This window comes from Malaclemys terrapin, chromosome 2 (genome assembly GCF_027887155.1).
Source record: "Malaclemys terrapin pileata isolate rMalTer1 chromosome 2, rMalTer1.hap1, whole genome shotgun sequence".
NCBI classification, from domain to species: Eukaryota; Metazoa; Chordata; order Testudines; family Emydidae; genus Malaclemys; species Malaclemys terrapin.
This window is the reverse complement of record NC_071506.1, coordinates 94312178-94336089: the sequence shown is the minus strand read 5'-3', so window position 1 is coordinate 94336089 and position 23912 is coordinate 94312178.

The window sequence follows — 23912 nt, the reverse complement described above, 5'->3', positions numbered from 1 at the left end:
TTGCTCTTGGTTTGTGAGAGGCATATATGGAGAAGCATATGTCTTTGATGGAAAAGGAGTATTTAGATTTTTTTTTTCTACCTCACCTTCATAGTGTAGTTCAAAAACAAACATGATTAGTCATTTTCCTCCATTTCTTACCAGGAAATTGATAACAGAAAAGGCCCTGGCATACACCTATGCAGATTGATTTCTATGGGACTCTTCACAGGAATGAAGTCAAATACATGTATAAGTGTTTGCTGGAGTGGGGCCTAACTGAATGTTCACTGACATTTAATAACTAAGGAATTAATTAGTTTAAGATTCAACTGGTTCCCAGACCAGAAAGATTAGGATCAAATAATTCTATCTATTAAAACTCAAACATTGTTCTTTTCACCTTCATATTAATCCTGATTATGCATTGAAAATTAAGGAAAAAGTTAAACAATTATGAAGCTTATAGTTTTTTAATTAAGACTTAACATTTTTAATGAAGTTTGTTCATGCAACTGGTGTAGAATGTGCATATTAATGAAATATTAGTAGTTAACTTTAATATAATTGATAGTAAAAGGCAAAATTCACAATATTTAAGAATACAGGCCAGACTGCATTTCTGAGTAACACCACCATTTTTAAAAAGAAACCTAAATCAGATTTCATTACATGATCAGCCCAAACTTAAACGACTAATTACATTGCATTTTGCGTAGACTGTCGATCCTTCATCAGTTAAGACTGAGCCGATCACAACACGGCTTCCAATCTTCTCTCGCTCTGGGCATCCTTCACCATACTTGTCCATATCTCCTTGTTAGGAAATCATCCCACCTCTTTGGAGGCCGACCTCATGGCCATTTCAGTTCTCGCAGATACCACTCAGATATAGCTGCAGTCCATCTGTTGTCACTGAATCGGGACACATGTCCAGCCCACCGCATTTTAATACAGGAAATTCACTCTGTTTTAAACCTGTGTTTAAAAAAAAAAATTCAAGAATAAAACTGCAAAATTATGCCTTTGTGGGTTTTTTTGGTTTGTTTTTGTTTAGCAACCTAGATGTTGCTTTGTGTGGGGAAGCAGTGACCGTCTGTGATGATAACAACAGCAGGACTTAGGCTATGGAACTCGCTCCAAGAGATGAGAATGACAGTGCTAAATGTAAACCTCATTTTTAAAATTAGGAGTTCTCCTTCAATAAGTACATCACACTAAAGCATTTAATTCCTTTATCTTTCCCACAATAAACTAACCAAGCTATCTCACCAATAAGCTGGGAAAAGGAGAGATTTCTATTTCTAAATATTTGTGAAGAGCTCAGAGTGTGGTGGGGCCATATGAATACCCATATAGATAGTGGGCATATGCTGAATATTTATCAGGAAGCCGTTAACTATTGATTGTTTATTGGGATTATTTGGCAGGTTTTTTGTGATTATTTATTAGAGTAAAATGGATAGACGGTCACATTTATTTGCCCTCTTAGAGGCTTAACTCCTGATATTGCACCAAAAATCACACAACTATTTGTGTAGTGGAGACCCCTAGTATGTCAAAATTTTGGGGGAGTGGAGGAATCACAAACACCCCACAGAGGATCATTTAAAACTCACTTGTAACCTGTGAATTATAAAACTATGAGCATGTTAAAACTTTCCTAGATTCAGAAACACATTACACAGTACTTTGTTGGGTCTAACATACCCCATGATCAAACACCTTTTTTTTAAAATAGCTACACATTCAGGTGTTGGGATCTAACTGACTCCATGTTTAAACAATGAAAATAGATGGTAACAGCAACAATATAAAAGGCACAAACTGCCTGTGACTGAATGGAGCAAATAGGTGACGCGTGTTCTGAACATACAAGGCTTTTACATTTTGCACATTTTTGGTGTTTTTTGGTCTCGTCCTCTGGAACAGATGTAGTATCTTCCCCCTTTCATAGGCTCTGGATCAGTCCCCAGCACACTAGACCCTGCTTCCCTGGAAGCCTGAGGCAAGCCTGTGATGTACTTTCACCATTTCTGTACCCAGGCCCTTAGAAACATCTGTATCTTATCCAAAGATTTGTTATGCCATGCGCGATTCAACAAAATCCAACAATAGAGGCATGAAGACATGCAATGTGCATGTGCAATCCAACAGCAGATGTGACCTGGAGCCTGAATGGGCCACACTGAGAATGCTTACTTAGGGCAAACTGCCAAGAATAAGGGCAGGCAATAGCCAAAACTGGTGGTTTATTCTATAATTAGATTAACCAAGCCAGTAACAAAAAAACTTAGAGTCCTAGACTTTAAGGTCAGAAGGGACCATTATGATTGTCTAGTCTGACCTCCTGCACAACGCAGGCCATAGAATCTCACCCACCCACTCCTGTAATAAACCCCGAACCTTTGGCTGAGCTATTGAAGTCCTCAAATGGTGGTTTGAAGACTTCAAGGTGCAGAGAATCCTCCAGCAAGTGATCCGTGCCCCACACTGCAGAGGAAGGCGAAAACCCCCCAGGGCCTCTGCCAATCTGCCCTGGAGAAAAATTCCTTCCTGACCCCAAATATGGTGATCAGCTAAACCCTGAGCCTGTGGGCAAGACTCAGCAGCCAGACACCCAGGAAAAAATTCTCTGTAGTAACTTAGATCCCACCCCATCTAACATCCCATCACAGGCCATTGGGCATATTTACCGCTAATAATCAAAGATCAATTAACTGTCAAAATTAGGCTACCCCATCATACTATCCCCTCCATAAACTTATCAAGCTTAGTCTTGAAGCCAGATATGTCTTTTGACCCCACTGCTCCCCTTGGAAGTCTGTTCTGGAATTTCACTCCTCTGATGGTTAGAAACCTTCATCTAATTTCAAGTCTAAACTTCCTGATGTCCAGTTTATATCCATTTGTTCTTGTGTCCACATTGGTACTTAGCTTAAATAATTCCTCTCCCTCCCTGGTATTTATCCCTCTGATATATTTATAGAGAGCAATCTTCTCCCCTCAGCCTTCTTTTGGTTAGGTTAAACAAGCCAAGCTCTTTGAGTCTCCTTTCATAAGACAGGTTTTCCATTCCTCGGATCATCCTAGTAGCCCTTCTCTGTACCTATTCCAGTTTGAATTCATCCTTCTTAAACATGGGAGACCAGAACTTCACACAGTATTCCACATGAGGTCTCACCAGTTCCTTGTATAACGGTACTAACACCTTTTTATCTCTGCTGAAAATACCTCACCTGATGCATCCCAAGACTGCATTAGCTTTTTTTTATAGCCATATCACATTGGCGACTCATAGTCATCCTGTGATCACCAATACTCGGAGGTCCTTCTCCTTCTCTGTTACTTCTAACTGATGAGTCCCCAGCTTATAACTTCTGTAATACTACACTGGTTACCAAGAAGCCAAATAGAGTCCCTTAAGTATCCCAGCCTTTGACCTTCATCTAGACAGCCAAGTCTAATATAGTGAAAAGTTATTGAAAACCTGATTCATCGTATGTGATGTATACCAGTCCCAAAGGACTGGACACTGCTCCCCAAGTCAATAGGAATCTCAGATCTTCCCCAATAATCATGCTGCTACCAATCCTTTTGTAACTAAACCTAAAGGTTTTAATAATAAAAGGAAAAAGAAGGAAGAGAGTTGCAGTGGTTAAGAGATCACTATACCTACAGATATGGGAAAAGTCCTTACGTCAGTTTCATATCCGAGACGGTGAGGCTGCTGATTTGTAAAAATCTTTCTTGAATCAATTTTTAAAAGTTGTAGTCCAATAGGCAGTCCAGGTGTACAGTTTGTTCAAGTTTTTCCATGAGAATTCCAAGGTAAATCCAGAGTTAACCTGGAAACCTCAGTCTTGTAGTTTAGACCTTCCCTTTCAAAGTTTAAGCAGACCTGAGATGAAAAGGATCAGGCTGGAAGCTTCCTTTATAGTTGAAGCAAGCTGAGCACTGACAAGTAACTCCACCACCTGGGCTTTGATGAAAGCGAGCTGACAGTTTGTGTTCTTTATTCAATGAGTCATTTCTTAGACAATACATTAAGCAATAGCCATTCAAAATATCAGGACAGGTAACAAGTAGTTTACTGTATGGAATTACAAGCTCTGAGGAGAGATTGGGATAATAATATTATTAGACCACAAGTCCCATCTAAAGGATAATATCCCTATTTGATCTCTGAATCAATAGAATTCAGTAATGAAGCATTATGGGGCAGGAACAGGATTAGTATCTACAAGCTAATTAGATCATATAGTTAAACTTCTAACAAGATACAAGTAAACACATACAAATACACTTAGCATCTACCCTTGATTTCTATTGCTATAAATAAATGGGTTAACGATTGCTGGTCTAGGACATCGCTTTGAATTTCACATACAAGTAAATTGTCTTGATTACATTTCAGAGCCTCTCATTAAGTTGTTATGGGTCATACCTATGTTGATCAGTCCGTCAGTAAGTCTTTTCCCCAGCAACAGCATTTGTCAAGTGTTGTCTAGCCAGAAATTGTATCCGACAATTGTGGCTTCACCGGAAACTCCTCCTAGGAAGCGTAGGCTTCCCAGAAAATGAACTTGATGGTGTTGTCTTCAAAGAAACTCAATTTGCTGGACAATTGTAATGATATATGCGGCAAATGTATCTGGGTTCTCCCAGACTCAAAAGGCCCCCTTTGAAGCATTATTTTTGATAAAGACTACTGAAACTATGATAATAAGCACAATGCTGAAAGATTCATATAATTATATCATAACTGCTGCCTCAAAATATAAACAGTCTGATGCTAGACTACCTGCATAATTAGTTTGGGATCTAACTGAACCCATTACCTTTATACTGACTTGTTTTTCTATACAAAAGTGCAACAGATAGTGTGATGAAAGCAATGCAGAAAGATTGACCTCATCCTGATGGGAGAATACTTAATGTATGAAGAGGCATAAGTTTGGCACAAAATATTTTGTTTAGATTATTGTACACATTGGGGTCAGATAGACCCCAGAACATTAGGAGGGTTAAGAACTTCAGAAAATAGGGCATGATGGGTGACTATCGTGGATGCCACAGAGGCTAGGAGTTTACTAATGGAGAAGCATTGCACTGGTATGACAAAGGTCTGCAGGGAGTGGAGAAAAGAGGATCTTCAGCGAGTCATTTGAGCAGTGGTGGCTGAAAGTGAGAGTACTATCTTCTCTAGTAGGCCTGTGGGGGGATTTTCTCCCCCACATATAAGAGGGTGTAAGCACCACTTCTGCTTCATGCCTTTTATTTTCTGGGAGTCTAGCTCCTGACTTTAATGTGACATTATGGGAATCCTTCAATCATGCTCCATAATGCACAACACAGCAGGTCCACTAACTTCAAACACTAGAGGCAACAGAAGGTAGCCAGAGCCAGCTCCCACTGCCACCCCCACCCAAATTACTGGATCTTCAAACTCTTGGCCTCATTCTTCAGCAACAGTGCAGCTCTGCAGGTGAGTCAGTACATCTAAATTCTATTGAGTCCTGGGGCGCCTGCCAGCCAGGACTTGGATCCATTTATCTGTGGCTTTGTGCTGTGAAAGGGTTAACATGTGCCTGAAAGTCCAATAAATGTGCCTGCTTACATCTGGAGGGTGAGCCAAGACTAATTAGAAATAAAGCCCAGCTGGGGGACTGCAGGACTTGTATCCATATAGGGCTGGGTGAGTGTAGTTTGAAGGGGAGATCTAGAGAAAAGGGGGTGGAAGAGTCTGGTTTCTGGGGTGTGGCCTATAAAGGTTGAGAAAGAGGAAAAGCGTAGCAGAAAGCCTGATTGAGTTGTGGGCTGTGACAAGCTAGAGCAGGGGTAGGCAACCTATGGCACGCGTGCCGAAGGCGGGGCACGAGCTGATTTTCAGTGGCACTCACAATTGCCTGGGTCCTGGCCACCGGTCCGGGGGGCTCTGTATTTTAATTTAATTTTAAATGAAGCTTTTTAAACATTTTAAAAACCTTATTTACTTTACATACAACAATAGTTTAGTTATATATTATAGACTTATAGAAAGAGACCTTCTAAAAACGTTAAAATGTACTACTGGCATGCGAAACCTTACATTAGAGTGAATAAATAAAGACTCGGCACTTCTGAAAGGTTGCTGACCCCTGAGCTAGAGCCTGCCTGAACTCCTGAGTGACAAGTGCCAGCTGCTGGATTATGGGGTGGACAGAAAGCAATCTGCAGCAGCAGAGGTGTGCCTGCACTGAGGAGGTTGTCTTCTGAGCCCATGTGGGCTGAATGTTTGGGGTTTTTTGGTGGGGGGCATAAGTGTGGTTGATATGTTATTTTAGACCTTTAGTAAAGAACTCTGTAGCCTGGGAAGGAATAGAACTCTGTAAAGTGGTCTGGCTGGAGGGCCAGGACACTTTTATGGCTGGATAGGCTGAAGAACAGTGGGGGAATTGAGGCAAAATTTGCTGCAACAGTGCAACCAGTCAGGATGGGTCATGTTGGGGTAGCAACTTTGCTATGGTGGGGCTCTTGTGCAGCTCCCCTATAGGCCAGCCTAAGACTGAGCTAGTTCCTACTCTTGATGGACTAGATAATGCAACACATGTGTGAATGTGTCTGAAACACTGTAATTAACATCACTATTATTGAGAGCTGATCATCGGCTACATTTTTTATAAAAATCCAAGCAATCATTAACTCTCTAACCTGATTAGTTAGTCAGCTGCAGCAAATCAGTTACCCAGTGACTCTCACAAGGAGGTAAAGAGAGATGTGGTATTTGGGACTGTGCCTTTGAGGGAGGCACTTCCCAGACTGAGAGTCTGGGTGGGGCACTGTGAAGTTCTTGTTGTGACGGATGAGCCAGTGGGAATGGGACACAAAATAAAGCAGATACCTAGCAAGCACCTTACTCACTTACTGAGTGATCACTGAACACCCCATTGCTGGGAGTTAGTCAACAAGCCAGATATTACATGTGTTATGTACTACGACTTATGATGAATACACCCCAAAAGTGGGCTGCTTGAGTCTGAGGGACTATATGAAACACCTTCTGACTAAAACTGTACAAGTGGAGGATTCAGTCTATGATAAGATGTCCAAAAATGTAGGTTTTCAGGATTTCTTAGCTCCTTCACAGCTATCTGCTCAGATCCTTCATATAATGCAGACTTGAGCACCACAAATGTATCTTGTTTCCTTCAGTAGGGTAAATTTTACAGCACTTGTAGAGAGAGTGTGTGAGAGAATTGCTCCGAAGATTCTTCTCCAGCGTGTGTGGTTCTATTTCAATTTTATGGCTATTTCAATTCTGTGGCTATTTCTGAAAAGTCAACATAATTGTCTCTGATGTTTATGGCAATGTCAACAGCATTGATATTTTGTTGGTTTACTTGTAATCCATTAATTTAGACTACCCTAGACTAGAAAAAGATTTGCTGGTATAGCTGGAAACCCTCCTATTGTGCTGGTAGCTTATTTCATTTGGGGAACCACTATAAACTATATCAGGAAAACTCAAAGCACTCCTTTTAGCTTTTGCTGGCATTAACATATCACAAAACTGCATCCTTAGCCAACATTACTATGTCAGCAAAAATCTTCTAGTATAGACCTGGCATAAGGCAGTATGCTGAGACAAACAAGCAGTAAACTGGTCTGTGGAAAGAGCTGGAACAAATGAAGCAGAGCTCCTGTTGGACACAACTTGAGATGCAGCTTTATTTAAAAAAGAGAAAAAGTACTTTGTTTTTGTAACAAGAACTAGGTAGGTGTGAAGTTGTTTCAATCTCTATACTTGTAATTCTTTCCTTTTGTTGCATTCCTCAGGGGAGGGAGGCAATAAAACTGAAATACCATCTGTCTACAGTTTCCAAATATTAAAATGTCTGACAAAGATCAAAAAAGGAAATATGAGAGTAGCAGTCATTTTGTAGTGAGATGCACTGGGCAGATAATAGAGTGGGTTTTTTTTACCTTTAAGTATAGCTTTCCTTCAACATCAGATACATGCCAGGGCTGGAGGGAAATGTTCTAGCTTTCACTTCATAAAAATTTCACAGAGAATTAGCAAAAAACATTTGTACACTGCTTTTAACTACAAAATATTGCTCAGTTTTCTCAGTGTTTAGAAATATGCTACATTTTGCCAAATTTTTGTAGTAAGCTATTACTTGTAGGTGGAAAAACACACACAAAAGACATTTAGAAATTTGACCCCTGGCAATCAAATCAAATTGAATATGATCCCACTCGTAGTATCATGCTTATTATTTATATAAAAGGAGTAAAAGACCAGTAATAGGCAGCAAAAAAGAAGGAATCACTCTGTCCACAGATGGAAATTTGACTTTTCACAAGTGAAAAGAGGGCTGACTGATTCTGCACACATCCCCCTGTCCCTAAAACGCTTGTAAGCAGAGTCAGGATGAGCTCTACCCTGACATCTGGTGGTGAATTATGGCGAGTGTGGAAAAGAACTCCAGGGGCTGATCTTGTTTGCATAGGCACACCCACTCGCCTGGCATGAAACAACAGCAACTCAAAGTGCTTACTTTGGCTGGTGTGGGATCCCCAGTTTCTCTGTTATTGGGGCAGGAAGAATAAAGTTTTGTTACCCTGATTCTGTGAATCAAGGCCAGTGGAACTGTGTATGACAGAAGGACTGAGTGAGTCATTCACCATTACCTAAGTAGCATGTGCTTGTCAAGGGGCATGGGTTACAAAACCCAGTGAATTGAGAGAGGATGGGGACAGGTATTTGTACCTGATGGTATGGGCCCTCTCTGAGGGGTTGAAACACCAATTGCACTACCTCCTCTCTCCACTGTTGAATATCAGAGCTAACTTTTGATTCTATTAGAAGTCTAGTTACAGACTGCTGAACTGAATTCACTTTGGGCTGGTGGTGCACTAGCACTGGGGCTCCCCTACTATGAGCTGAAATCACAAAAGAGCTGAAATCACTGAGGTGGTGTTAACTAGTGGGGGAGCCTGAAGCTATAATGCTAAGCGGCTGGCAGAGCAGCTAGCAGAGTGGAGCCTTGTGGGACGGTTGGAGTGGCGCTGAGTGACTCACAGGTCGGTGAGTGGAGCGGCTGGAGGAGCAGCTAACAGAACAGAACAGAGCCTTGTGGGAGCGGCCCAAGGGACGGCTGGAGCGGCGCGGCGCGGCTCACAGGTCGGTGAGCGGAGCGGAGCGGCGCGGCACGGCTCACAGGTCGGTGAGCGGAGCGGAGCGGCACGGCTCACAGGTCGGTGAGCGGAGCGGCACGGCTCACAGGTCGGTGAGCGGAGCGGGGCGGAGCAGCACGGCTCACAGGTCGGTGAGCGGAGCGGAGCAGCTGACAGAGCAGTTCGTGGGACGGCAGGAGTGGGACAGCGGGTGGAGTGGAGCAGTTCGTGGTGAAGGCTGGGTGGAACCCCACGGAGAAGCAGCCGGTTGGCCTCGGATCACGTAAGGTGCCCCTTAACACCCTGCTCACACACACACCCCTTTTGAACTCTGGGGCTGCACTGATCAGGGACAGAGACTTTGGGGGGTTGTCGGACTTTTGGGACTTTGGTGATTCTTGGGTCGCTGGTTTCAAGAACCAACGGGAGAGGACACGGCCCAATTTGCTGGGGTGGGTCTTCGCTCATGGTTTGGTCTATGAACTCTAGTTGTGGTGTTTTTTCCAATTTAATGCTGATGTCGTTTACCTCATGTTATTAAACATTTTCTGTTACACTCAGACTCTGTGCTTGCGAGAGGGGAAGTATTGCCTCTTAGAGGCACCCAGGGGGTGGTATGTAATTGTCCCAGGTCACTGGGTGGGGGCTCGAGCCGGTTTTGCACTGTGTTATTGAAACGGAACCCCTAGATACAGAACCCGGCCCTTGTTGCTGCCAACTTAGATGGGCAGAAGGGTTACACGCTAATAGCTTTTTAAAAAACAGAATCCATGTAGGGTTTGATCCTGTTCCCATTGAAGGTAATGGCAAATCTTCTGCTTCAGCATATTTAGGATCAGATCCAAAACCTCACACCCATAGAGCTGTAAACCAAGTTGACAAAAGAGTTGGCAGCTGCCCTGGAGTTGCAGTTCAAATGCCTGCAGTCAGGCGCTTGCCGTACAAGGCTGTTCTTTATTTTACATTATTACCGAGTAAAGTTATCCTAGCACTGAAACAATTTAATAAGTATTAGCAGACTTGCTGGGGGTGGGGTGGGGAATTGCCCAGGTCTAATATAGTGAGTTTCCATTCAGGAGAGTGACTTTGATTCCTAGTCAATCAGAGGAAGCCGATCTTTTTCTCATAGCCCCTTCTCTCCTGCTGTGACAGTTGAGTAGAGAGAACTTTTTTTTTTCTCTGCTCATAACTTTAGTTCAAAGAACAGGAGTACTTGTGGCACCTTAGAGACTAACAAATGTATTTGAGTATAAGCTTTCGTGGGCTAAACCCCACTTCCTCGGATGCATAGAATGGAACACACAGAAAGAAGATAGTTATACATACAAAGAACATGTAAAGGTGGGAGTAGCCATACCAACTGTAAGAGGCCGATCAATTGAGATGAGCTATCATCAGCAGGAGAGAGGGGGGAAAAAAACCTTTGAAGTGATAATAGAGAGAACCTATAGAAGGTGTGAGGATATTTTAAGATGAAGAAATAGATTCAATTAGTGTAATAACCCAACCATTCCCAGTCTCTGTTCAAATCTAAGTTAATTGTATCTAATTTGCATATTAATTCAAGTTCAGCAGTCTCTCTTTGGAGTCTGTTTTTGAAGTTTTTTTGTTGCAAACTTGCCACCTTCAAGTCTGTCACTGAGTGGTTGGAGAGGTTGAAGTGTTCTCCGACTGATTTTTGAATGTTATGATTCCTGATGTCAGATTTGTGTCCATTTATTCTTTTGCATAGAGACTGTCCAGTTTGGCCAATGTATATGGCAGAGGTGCATTGCTGGCACATGATGGCATATATCACGTTGGTAGATGTGCACGTGAACGAGCCCCTGAAGGCATGGCTGATGTGATTAGGTCCTATGATGGTGTCACTTGAATAGATATGTGGACAGAGTTGTATTGGGCTTTGTTGCAAGGATAGGTTCTTGGGTTAGTGTTTATGTTGTATGGTATCAGAGGGGTAGCCGTGTTAGTCTGGAACTGTAAAAGCAGCAAAGAGTCCTGTGGCACCTTATAGACTAACAGATGTATTGGAGCATGAGCTTTCGTGGGTGAATACCCACTTTGTCGGATATATGTAGTGAACGAGTACATGCATCCGACGAAGTGGGTATTTACCCACAAAACTTATGCTCCAATATGTCTGTTAGTCTATAAGGTGCCACAAGACTCTTTGCTGCTTATGTTGTATGGTGCGCGGTTGCTGGTGAGTATTTGCTTCAGGTTGGGGGGCTGTCTGTAAGCGAGAACTGGTCTGTCTCCCAAGATCTGTGAGAGTGAGGGATCATCTTTCAGGATAGGTTGTAGATCTTTGATGATGCGTTGGAGAGGTTTTAGTTGGGTGCTGAAGGTGACGGCTAGTGGCGTTCTGTTATTTTCTTTGTTGGGGCTGTCCTGTAGTAGGTGACTTTTGGGTACTCTTCTGGCTCTGTCAATCTGTTTTTTCACTTCAGCAGGTAGGTATTGTAGTTTTAAGAATGCTTGATAGAGCTCTTGTAGGTGTTTGTCTCTATCTGAGGGAATGAAGCAAATGCGGTTGTATCTTAGAGCTTGGCTGTAGACAATGGATCGTGTGGTGTGTCCTGGATGGAAGCTGGAGGCATGTAGGTAAGTATAGTGGTCAGTAGGTTTCCGGTATAGGGTGGTATTTATGTAACCATCACTTATTAGCACAGTAGTGTCTAGGAAATAGACCGCTTGTGTGGATTGATCTAGGCTGAGGTTGATGGTAGGATGGAAATTGTTAAAATCATGATGGAATTCCTCAAGAGCTTCTTTTCCATGGGCCCAGATGATGAAGATGTCATCAATGTAGCACAAGTAGAGTAGGAGCGTTAGGGGACAAGAGCTAAGGAAGCATTGTTCTAAGTCAGCCATAAAAATGTTGTCATACTGTGGGGCCATGTGGGTACCCATAGCAGTGCCACTGACTTGAAGGTATATATTGTCCCCAAATGTGAAATAGTTGTGGGTGAGGACAAAGTCGCAAAGTTCAGCCACCAAGTTAGCCGTGATATTATTGGTGATACTGTTCCTGATGACTTGTAGTCCATCTTTATGTGGAATGTTGGTGTAGAGGGCTTCTACATCCATAGTGGCTAGGATGGTGTCTTCTGGAAGATCACCAAAGGATTGTAGTTTCCTCAGGAAGTCAGTGGTGTCTCAAAGATAGCTGAGAGTGCTGGTAGCATAGGGCCTGAGGAGAGAGTCCACATAGCCAGACAATCCTGCTGTTAGCCAATGCTTGAGATGATGGGGCATCCAGGATTATTGATCTTGGGTAGCAAATAGAATACCCCTGGTTGGGATTCTAGGCATGTGTCTGTAAAGATCTGTTCCTGTGTTTTTTCAGGGAGTTTCTTGAGGAGATGGTGTAGTTTCTTTTGGTAATGATCAGTGGGATCAGAGGATAATGGCCTATAGAATGTGGAGTTAGAGAGCTGCCTCGCAGTCTCTTGTTCATATTCCAACTTATTCATGATGACGACAGCACCTCCTTTGTCAGCCTTTTTGATTATGATGTCAGAGTTGTTCCTGAGGCTGTTGATGGTGTTTGTGTCCAGCACGGCTGAGGTTATGGGGCAAGTGATGCTGCTTTTCCACAATTTTAGCCCATGCATGTCGATGGAAGCAATCTATGTAGAAGTCCAGTCTGTTGTTTCGCCTTCAGGAGGAGTCCATGCAGAATCCTTCCTTTTGTAGTGTTGGTAGGAAGGATTCTGTGGGTTAATATGTTGTTCAGAGGTGTGTTGGAAGTATTCTTTGAGTTGGAGACGACGAAAGTAGGATTCTAGGTCACTGCAGAACTGTATCATGTTCGTGGGCCTGGAGGGACAAAAGGAGAGGCCCCGAGATTGGACAGATTCTTCTGCTGGGTTAAGAGAATAGCTGGAAAGATTAACAATATTGTTGGGTGGATTAAGGGAGCTACTGTTGTGGCTCCTTGTGACATGTAGCAGTTTAGACAGAAAGTTTGTGTTGTAAATGACTTGTCTAGTTTTTGTAAAGTCTATCCATGAGGAAGTTTATGTGGAAGGTTGGTTTTTCATGAGTATCCAGTTTTGAGAGCTCAGTCTTAATCTTTCCCTGTTTGCTGTATAGGATGTTGATCAGGTGGTTTCGCAGTTTCTTTGAGTGTGTGTGACAATCTCTCAGCATAGTCTGTGTGATATGTAGATTGTAATGGATTTTTTACCTTTAGTCCTTTTGGTATGATGTCCATCTGTTTGCATTTGGAAAGGAAGATGATGTCTGTCTGTATTTGTACAAGTTTTTTCATTAAGTTGATGGATTTCCATTCCATACGGCTAAATGAAGTGCCTTACATAATGACAAGTTTCAGAGTAGCAGCCGTGTTAATCTGTATCCGCAAGAAGAACAGGAGTACTTGTGGCACCTTAGAGACTAACAATTTTATGTGAGCATAAGCTTTCATGGGCTAAAACCCACTTCTTCGGATGCATAGAATGAAACACACAGAAGTAATTTATAGATACAGAGAACATGAAAAGGTGGGAGTAGCCATACCAACTGTAAGAGGCCAATCAATTGAGATGAGCTATCATCAACAGGAGAGAGAAAAAAATGTGTTAGTCTCTAAGGTGCCACAAGTACTCCTGTTCTTTTTGCGGATACAGACTAACACGGCTGCTACTCTGAAATTTTAGTTCAGATCTATTTAAGCCATAAGCCATCCAGTTATAGGCTGTAATTGAGAGCGCCCTGAACGTGGTTAGCATACGTGAGAGTTTTCAATGTGCGCGTGTAGTTACATATACAGGGCTGGACTGTGTCCTGCCCTTAAATAGCCATGCAGGGGTGTAAGAAATAAGGACCTTTTTTTTTTTTTTTTTTTTTTTTTTTTTAAATGAGGGCTGCAGTCCTAGTACTTGAGGAAGGCAAGCCCATGAAGCTCCCCCCAGAAGCAACTTGGCAGAAGTGGGGCAGAGTTAGCTCCTCCTGAATCCACCATGGGGGTTGGGGCTCTCCCCCCTTTAAAAGGGTGTAGTAAATACCCTCGCCTTCCACTCCCTTCCCTCCCCCCGCCCCCGTCTCATATGAAGCCCAAGGAGGTATTGTGTTTCTGGATATGTCTACACTGCAATGAAACATCCATGGCTGGCCTGTGTCACCTGACTCCGATTCACAGGGCCTGGGCTGTGGGGCTATAAAATTGCAGTGTAGAGACTCAGGCTGGAGCCTGAGCTTTGGGAACCCCTGGGCAGGGAGAGCCACGGGGTGGTCCCAGAGCCTGCTCTCCAGCTTGAGCTGCAATTTCCACACTGAAATCTTTTTAGCCCTGCAGCCCAAGCCCTGTGAACCTAAGTCAGTTGACACAGGCCAGCTGTGGGTGTTTTATTGTAGTGAAGACACATCCTCTGAGGCCTAAGCACACAGAGAAACCAGTCTCAATATGAGTGCTTTGGGTATACTGAGGTCCGATTACTGAATGCTCTTACATGCAATTTTTCTATATGCACAAGCAGTAAATGGCCCCTAAATTTAACATTTATTGCAATGTTGTAGCTATTTTACTGCATGATCTTACAGGCATTTTTGTTACTGCTTAATCCTCAAGCTAGATGCTGAAAGGAGTGGACCATGTCAGTCTGCTAGCCAAGGTAGCAAAGAAGACTGTACCAGCTTTTTCTCCTCGTTTGCATGTGGCTAATTACTTGTCTTCAGCTGTATAGGCATAAGTGAAGACTCTAAGCATCTGTAGAGTTTTGAGGCTAACAACCAATCACCATCTCACTAATGATTTATCATGGGTTAACCTATTTTTAGGTCCTAGAAAACAATGGATGCTGAAGGATTGTTCCTTCTACAATTTGATTCATGTAGGGCTTGGTCATGCTCCCGTTCCAGTCAACTGGGGGGGGCGGGGGGAGACTTCCATTGACACGAATGGTGCTGGATCAAGCTCTTACATTACCAAACACACCAGAACAGACATTTTAACAAAACTATCCTCTCTGATTTATATAACTATGTACAAGGAGGAGTGGAACTTACTATGGATTGGCTGTTTGCAGTGTCGTTATAGCCGTGATGGTCCCAGGCTATTAGAGAGACAAGGTGGGTGAAATAATATCTTTTATTGGACCTCATCCACCTTGTCTCGCTATAGACTGGCTGGCTGTGGACAAAAGCCATGGTTTTTAATTGTTAGTAACTGTCTGCAAATGACCAAGCATAAACAAGCCCACTTACCCTCTTGTGTTGACTCACTGCAGCTCCCAGATGCATTTCTGATGCTGCTGTATCCCATCCCACACATTGTTACATTATTTAAAATATTTCACAACCTATTTCCTGATGATGTGAAACACCTAATCCTCAAGACAGTGACAGGCTATGTGATATTCAAGTGTTAGTTTCAGAAGAGCGGCCAATGACTGAACTATGAAGATGATCAGCCCTAGAGGTTGTCACCTCATAACAGGGGGAGGTGGAATAGCAAAATGGCCTGGGTGAAACTTGTGTTCCTGATGCCTGTGCTTTACTTGCTATAAGGGCTTATTTTTTTTTCATATCAAACTAGAGCCTTCTGCAAACATTACAGTTCTTAAATAATTCAAAATCGGAGGATTAACATTTCAAAATAAAACTTCAGTCTGCTTCCCTTTTCACATCAATATAAAATGGGGGTAATGCCACTGAACTAAATATTACAGCAGTGGAGAACTGCTTTAAGTGAGAAAAGAGGCCCTTAACTGTCAGTTGTCCTTCAGGGGCAGCTGATACAGTCTAAATCCTGCATAGCTAGCAATGTTTCCTGCAAGTAGCTGAAGAGTTGTAGAACATTCACAACTTTCACCTTTACCATTAGAATTAGTCTGAGGAATAGAAAAGAAATAATACATCATTTTATTTTATAATTGTTAAAATACTTATAGAAGTGACTTGATGTCTTTATATTAAAATAATTTGCCTACTGTATTTCCCTTCTTACTTAAGGCCAGCTTAACAGACAGAGTTGTGTAATTAACATTAATGTTTTAGATACTTTCTACTGCTGCTTTTCACCCTTGTATCAGCACTTCCACCACAGTCTGAGTGGCCAGACCACCTCTCTCTCAGATTGAAGAGGCTTAGAGATACCTACACTGATAAAGAACACAGGAGGCATGTCTGTTCAGAGCCTAGCACAACTAGATCCTGATAAATTGCCCCTCGGTAGAGCTGCATGAAACTTTTTCAGCCAAAACTCATGTAAAAATGCAAATTCAGGTTGACTTACACATTTTGTAAACTTGTGTCAAATTTGACACCAATGAACAGGTGGGGGGAGAAATCCTGGGGGAAAACCCACAATAGTGTGGGTTTTTTTTTTTTTTAATCTAAATTACTCATTTCAAGGTTTTCTTCTACTTTGTTTTTTTTTTTAATGTAAATGGTTAAAAGCTATACAAAGTGTTGGGGGTTTTTTTGTTTTTGTTTTTTGTTTTTGGGCTGAATGAAACATTTCAGTAGACCCAAACCAATTTTTTAATTTCATTTTTCTGAAATGGTCAAAATAGAAAATCAGCTATTGGCACACCTCTGCTTTTAGGCTGTACTGCTCTTCAAACAATAAATCAACTAACAATGTATGGTACCAAGGCTGCCCCTTTTTATCATGGACTGATTCAATGTATTATTATTCCTCCACTCTTTCCCTTTGGGGCTGATTCTTTGCTTATTTACTCCTGATTTACCCAATGTAACTTTATTGAACTCAGTGGAATTGCACTGGTCTAAAATTGGTGTATTAGGAGAATCAAGCCCTTTGACATTTATCTTTTCCCTTTTACCCTAATTAGGCAATTCTTGGTTTGTGAATCTACTGCACCTGAGCAAACAAACATTTTTTGAAAAATTAGGTAGGCTTGTCCAGTACTAGACTAGTTTTTCATGAGTTTGCCTTGTTGAGTCAACATGTATTAATGACCACTATAGTTGATTATTACCAAAGTAAATCAGTATCCACAGTACACTTTCTAATTCTCCACTCCTGCCTTTTGAAACTAACTTATGTGGTCCATTTGAAAGTGACAGCTCTGGTAATAATTGCAATACATTAAGTAAAGCTTTGAGGAGTCAAAAAGCATAGTAAATTGTTACATATTACTGAGCCATCGATTAGTGTTAAGCCAACAATCTCAAGGGCAGTTAAAATGGTCTAATAATTGACACTAGCCTTGCAGTGTCAGTTCTTAGTTTTGGCTAACTGTCTTTTTATTACTCAGCAAAGTACAAAGGAGGCTTAATAACTCAAAATGGAATTGTTTTTTTTATAGAGAACAAAGAAAGAGGAATAATTGGGGAACGCTTAGCATACACATTCTAATATATTGTCCGCTGTGTATGCAGATGCATAGCTCCCAATGGCTTCAAGCCAGAAACCTCATAGCTCCTGCATTAATGTGGTGATACATATTTATATTTTCATATATTAAACAATATTCCAAGATAAATGATTTATTCTGCTTGGGTTAGAGATGCACTTTCTGCTGAAATGACAAAAATAGTTTGCACCTAAAAATTTTGTAACCATTTGATCATAGGCATCTGGTCAAGCTGCTCAGTTACCTAGACCTGTATTGCTTTTGAACACTGGGGAAAATCACGTTGTCGTCGTTGTTGTCCAAATTGCCTTGTTAATTATTAATCTCACACTGACTACTGAGTTTCCCCTAGCTGTAGTCTAATTTGAGGACTTTAATGTCTTTCCTTTGTCTTCATTGGTTATCTTCAAGTTTTAATCTTCAAAAAGCTTAGTTTAGCATGAAAAATGGAAACTATTTAAACTTTTTATCTGGGTAGTCTTTCATGCAAACATTTTAAATGACTTGAATAACACACATTGTTACTGTAAGGACCCAAAGCCCCAAGTCCATTGAAATCAAAGGAGCTACTCATGTGCATAATGTTAAGCATGTGCAGGGTGCTTATAGGATTGGTTCAGTAGGTATCTCTTTATATGAGCACATAAGCCTCATGGTCTTAGAAGATAGATATTACATTTAACATTTAGTGAAAACATAATAAAAATGTCCAAAGAATTCCTTACAGTGTGTTTGGTCCCAGGATATTATAGAATATTAGGGTTGGAAGGGACCTCCGGAGGTCATCTAGTCCAACCCTCTGCTCAAAGCAGTACCAATCACCAAACTGATTTTTACCCCAGTTCCCTAAATGGCCTACTCAAGGATTGAATTTACAATCCTGCATTTAGCAAGCCAATGCTCAAACCACTGAGTTATCCCTCCCCCTCCTTGAGAGAGACAAGGTAGGTGAGGTAATATGCCTTATTGAACCAACTTCTGTTGATAACAGGAACAAGCTTTCTAGCTTCACACAGCTCTTCTTTAGGTGTGGGGAAGGTAACCATAGCATCTAAGCTAAATTCAAGTTGGGACAGATTGTTAAACATAAGGGGTCCACGTGTGTAGGAGATGACTTAAAATAAAATGGGCAATTAAGGTTTAACAGGTGGTAAGGTGAGTTACAAATTGTTGTAATTGTAGGTTTATTCTGACCAAGAACACGAACAAATTAATAAAGCATGAATTCACAAGAGTATTCACAGTAACCTTGTAAATATGTAATTAGTAGATAAGGGAATAGTAGTAGGGCAATGCATAATGTGTAACAGTAAGGCCATAAATGTGTGATGGATGGCAGATGTGTAGCACATAAACCGGTCATGATCTGTATAGACACTGAAGTACTTGTGGCACCTTAGAGACTAATTTTAGTCTCTAAGGTGCCACAAGTACTCCTGTTCTTCTTTTTGCGGATACAGACTAACACGGCTGCTACTCTGAAACCTGTATAGACACTGACTCACTAACTTCTGAGAATCAATCATAGAGCCCATGATATGATGTAGAATGGAAGGTTCACAGTGTCTGTTTTGGGAATCTGTATGTAAGTTTGATGATAATGTATTCTGGACTTCTGGTATACCCTCTACCTACTCCTTGCACTTGAGCCTGAGCAACTCATCATAAGTTTACTGTATGCCAATAAAGAAACCTGAGTGACTAGTTCAAAGTTGAGATGAGTTCTTGGGAATTAAGGTTAAGATGTCGAATTGAATCCAACAATGAGCCATAAAACTAATCTCAAAGTCCATGGTTGTCTTTTTTACCCACGAAAGCTTATGCCCAAATAAATCTGTTAGTCTGACACACTGTAATTTCCCTCCTTCCTTTTGAATGATAACAGCTTTGTTTAGTTATCCCTTATTTAGTTTCTGCTGCACTCCCAAGCACACCAAAACTTGAGGTAGATGATTAGAGGCATCTTCTCAAAATTTGCAACGTTTTCTGTTTTGTTTCACATCTCTATTTTTCAGAGCATGCATTGCCTGCTCTTTAAAAGTGAGCTTTTTAGTGTTGTAAGTACAGGACTAGCTGCACCTCTGTCTCCTTTCTGGTCTATCAGAACATCACCTCATGTGATAGGTCTCTTCTCCTTATCTGACTTGGGGTGGAATTTCATTATTCTTCCACTCTTAAACCAGGACCTGGGTATGCTACCCTGTGTATAAGAAACACTTACTTACTACTCTGCAGGCCCAGCTTATGTTTGAACCCCTGCATTTCCTTTTATCAGGAATCTCTGACCAGTGATAGTGCTCAAGCCCAGATCTCCAGACAGACACACACAGGCAAGTGCAGAAACAGTGAGAACATAGTCATATGGGGATAAAATATAGTTTTTTGCTTTCCGGGATGTTTGTATCTGGGCTAAACTAATCAGAGTGCTCAAATCCGGGAGCCAATCACCTGGACTAACTGTGCAGTGAAGACATACCAAGAAATTACATCTTGACTATGCACACAAATGTTAAATTAATACAGATACTTATGGTTTCACATTTCACATTTAGTATCATCACTTGCATGTTAATATTTGGAATGATCTTTTACTTCTGATATTTTATATGGACACTGCTGGGATCCAGGCTCTGGCAGTAAACTGAAAGATTTGGGTATAAGCTCCAATTCTTTTCAGCACCACTTAAACAGTTTAGCAAGTCTCACCCAGGTCAGTAGTACCGGGACCTCAATCACCACAGGCTTTTACTACTTGAGCTAGAACAGCAATTCCATTAGCTGACAGCAATAGAAGGTTGTTGTTTTCAGTATTCCCTAGCTACTAGGAGGAGTGTGACAGAAGCATTTTTTAAAATATATTTTCTGACACTAAAGTAGGAAAGTACATGAGCATGTATATAGGCGTCTATTGTACATGTAGAAGAAATGGGTAATTAACATGGATGAGTCATCCTCTGGTTGGACAATCGCATCAAATGAGAGCCATAATTATATATATATATATATATTTTTTTTTTTAAAAGGTGCTATGTCGACATACATTTAGGATATGACAGGTAAAAGGGGGCGGTACTTAACTTCTCTAGCATAGTGCATTTGTTTCTTTTTTCTTTTATACTAAAGGTCACATTGCACAAACACTATTGCATTTCTGAATGGATTGTGTGGGCTGTTTGCTGACCCACTCTCTGTTCCTTTTAACTTTAAATTGAACCAATTTGTTAAGAGTTCTCTCATTTTGACTGTGTTGTTTTTTAGCCCTATGGGAGCCATAAGATTCAGTGTTTGGACAGTTCCATCTTAATGATTGATTTAAAGGTTTTTTACTATTTGCCATTCTACTTTAAACTTTTTTTTGGTCAGTGAGTCCTCTGCTGTTAAGTTTCCATCTTTCTCACTCTTAGGCATTTTAATGACTTCAGATTTTATATTAGTTAGAGCTGAGGATCATCTTCACTGTGAATGGCTTTTGTGCCCTTTCATTTGATTGGTTCCTACAGAAATCACCAAGAGGCTTCAGTGAATCACTCTGACTCATTACCTTCAAGTAATAGGCTAGCCTTTTTCCAATTTCATCTGACTGCAAATGTGACTTGAAACTTTTTTTTTATATTATCTTCTAAACTGGAGCTGACGAGTGTAAAATCAGGACAGAAAAAGCCACTTGATTATGACTAAGTTGTGTGTCATAGGCTCTGACAGCAAAACGATAATGACAGTTTCTTTTAATTTGTGGGAGGGTTACATTAAAAGAGGCAAAGACAGAAGGACTGAAAACCAGGACTTCGGGTTCTATGGTCTGATGCTAACTTGCTGTATAATGTTTGGAAATTTCATAACCCCACTCTGCCTCCATTTCTCAATCCATGAAATGGAGACAACTATAACACTTGCAGATAAAAATGATGTCTTTAGATATCAATGTGTTTTTACAGAGATGGGTAAGCATTATCTCTACGGATGTGCAAACTGGAATCTTAAGACGCACATATTGGCTCTGCCAATTTTTAGGTGCTCATCTTTAAACATGTATGTTTTAATATGCACACCTAAAAGTAAAGGTATTCCAAATTACAAGTCATGTTTGAAAATTTGGCCCTAAGTGACTTGCCAAGGCCGTATAATGAGTCAACATTATCAGAGCTAGAAATAAATCCCAAGCCATCCTAACCCTCAGCACTGACCTACCACATAGGAATGCTGAAAGCAGTGATGGCCTGAACTGGAATACCAGAGATACATACCTTTTGCATCCAAAAGCCTCATGCCAGAAATGCACACTGCTGGATCTACGACCAGACTCTAACTTCATAAACTAGGTCCACTCCCATTTGTGAAGCATCATTAAATAACCCATGGAGTCTGATGAAGTGGGTATTCACCCATGAAAGCTTATGCTCCAATACTTCTGTTAGTCTTAAAGGTGCCACAGGACCCTCTGTTGCTTATTAAATAACCTGTGTAGCTCTTCCAGATTTTGAGATGAAAGACATGATAGAAGTGCAAAGGAAGGTTTAATGGCATTGCCTTCAAATGGCTTCACTCATTTCTAGATGAGAGACTAAAAATATTGGTGCGTGATTGATTTTCTGGGTGGTATTTTAACTGTATGCTCTATATTTAATGTGAGGCACTTAGATGCTAAAGTTTACAAACAGAGGAACAGACTAAAGGACCAGTGTCAGATGATTCAGAGGAAGGAGTAAAGAGAACTATTCAATACTGTATCATAGTAGTATATTTCCTCATAAATCCAGATGCTGATCAATTTATGCTTTGAAGTTTGAATTTTAACAGCTCTTGCACAAACAAAGTTAGTGCAAATGCATGTACTGTTCTTATCCATATTAATGTCTAACTCATTTTGAAAATTAAGCTATTTGCCTGAAAAACATCTGGTGGAAGTGAGTCCCACAGGTTAATTATACAGTACATTGTACACAACATATTTCCTTTAATCTGTTCAGACTCATTGCTATTTAATTTTATGGAGTCCATATTTGCTCTTTTACCATGAAATCTGAACGGAAGAGGAATATAACTCTTCTCACAGTGACTTCCAAGGTGTCAGTGTCAGAGCTGTGAAGACAGACTGAACCTGTGCTAAAAGATTTTCTACACCAATTATCTTTTAACTTACATTTTTGTTTAAATGTTTGCTATAGCAGTGACTAAGCCATTTGGCAGCGAGCTGCTCTTCCTGCTGAAAATGCTGATGGAAGCATCTTGGGTGGTCCAGTGATGCAAGTCACTATGGACTACTGAGGGGGACATAACTTTAAAAATAAAGTGCACAGTAGCTGAAACTAGCTGGCACAACAAATAATTGAGATAAATACATGGGGAAAAGAAAGTAGAACAAAACTGAATACAAACTAGGGCTAAGTGAATAATGGAGATTTTTTGGTTTCTTGGCAGTTCTCGAAAGTTGGGAGGGGAAAAACTGGCCTGGCTGAACAAAATGTTTTGTTTTACTTTGACATTCATTTAAAAACATTAAATAAAATTAAAGGAAACTTTGAAACAATTTCATTTTTGAAAATGTTGAAACAAAATGTATTTTTTGAATGTTTCAGTTGGGGAAAAAAAATTGCTGAAATCTTCATACATTCACAAATGTTGCAATGTCTCAATCTGCATCTTTTGCTGGGGTAGGTGAAGTTTACCTGAAATTTTTTGCCCAGTACAAGTACAGACCTTGTTTGTCCCAGCAGAACCACGGATGTGACACGATTCATATAAATAGGCATCTGGCAATGCAGAAAAGGTTTTCCTGCAAGTGATGCATGTTGGGAGCTAGAATCTAAACGTGGTTAATGAGATCTCTTATATAGAGTTAACTGTACATTAAATTATTACCAAAACCAAGCATGGAGTGATGTAGAAAGTCTGGGATAGATAGAGCTGTAAGAACTGCTCAAGTGTAAATATGGCTAGACTGCCCAGAAGATTAGAGCTGCTTCTACTACTGTGGATGAAGGGAATTCCCTAAATGATTGCTATGGAAATTTGTATATTTGCCAGATATAGAGTGGGAAGAAAGGATTTGTAGTAAAAGCACAGGACTGGGAGCAGGAGACATAGATTCAATTTTCAGCACATCCATGACTGCCTTCTGTGACCTTGGGCAGGTCACTCAAAGCTTCTGTTGCCATCTGTAAATGGCAATAAGGAGGGAAGTACTATCTCAAAGGCATTTCGTGAGGATAAAATCTATTGAGCTTCACAGATGCTATAGTGATGAGGGACATAGATACATTTAATATAACGTCGTGAGCATGTTACAAGTAGTTCAATACATGCACAATCATAAATGCATATATTTGGAATGTTTCTTAAGTTTTCCTTCACAGTTCTCCCAAATGCACCTAAAAATTGACCTTGAACAACTCTGTTTACTACATTCTCTGTAGTACTGCATTCTTCTAAGTGGCGACAGCCAAG